The sequence below is a fragment of the Hipposideros armiger genome, unplaced genomic scaffold (assembly GCF_001890085.2).
Source record: "Hipposideros armiger isolate ML-2016 unplaced genomic scaffold, ASM189008v1 scaffold_702, whole genome shotgun sequence".
In the NCBI taxonomy this organism is placed as follows: Eukaryota; Metazoa; Chordata; class Mammalia; order Chiroptera; family Hipposideridae; genus Hipposideros; species Hipposideros armiger.
Genome location: NW_017732052.1, coordinates 520,759 through 521,730, shown reverse-complemented (window position 1 = coordinate 521,730; position 972 = coordinate 520,759).

Sequence of the window (972 nt, the reverse complement as noted above, 5' to 3'; positions counted from 1 at the left end):
GGCTGCTGGCCGCTCATGCTGGCTGCTGGCTACATATGGTAGCCCATGGCAACCCACTGCCACAGGGCCTGCAGCCTATGCCGTTGCCGGCGACTCACAGCAGCCCGGCTCCAGATTGAGCTGTTGTTCAGCATCTTAGCTGTAGAGGGCAGTGTCACTGGCCCTCATATGTGGGATCTGAACCGGGGTCCTCTGGCATCCCAAGCCACTTCTTAACCATCACGCCACTCAGCCAGCCCAAGAAAACACTTTCTGGCATGCATTTTAGAAGGACTGAGGAGAACTAGGACTAAACCCATCAACTATTCAAAGCTGTCTACTATTAGCCAGAATTTGGAAGAAAATACGTCCGCCTTTTTAGAAAGGCTCAGGGAGGCCTTAATTCAATACATCCCCATCGAACCTGACACCCTTGAAGGGGAAATCCTTTTAAAGGACAAATTTATTACTCAGGCTGCCCCAGATAGCCACAGGAAATTACAAAAATTGGCTATTGGTCCTGAAGGCACCTTGGACCAGTTACTCAAGGTGGCCAACAGTGTCTTTTATAATAGGGACCTGGAGGAAGCCCAGGATAAGGAGAAAAAAATAAGGAAAAAGGCGGAAGTATTGGTGGCTGCCATGCAGACTACAACCCAAAAGGGTGCCCAGGGGATGTTCAACTGTTGCCATTGTGGACAGTCCGGGAACTGGATAAAAAATTGCCGATGGCAATTGGGGCCAACTGCAAAGCCTCCGTGGCCCTGTTTCATCTGCAAAGGGGATCACTAGAAAGCAGACTGTCCCTGGAGGCCTCTACCCCCGAGGCCAGTCTCTCCTAGCCAGACTCCCACACGGGATTGAAGGGGCCCAGGACTTCTAACAGTGGCTTCTACATCCCATCTCATCATCGGGACTCCTGACTCCCCGGTAACCCTAGAAGTGGAAGGAAAATCTATTGATTTCCTTCTTGATACGGAAGCCACCTTATCC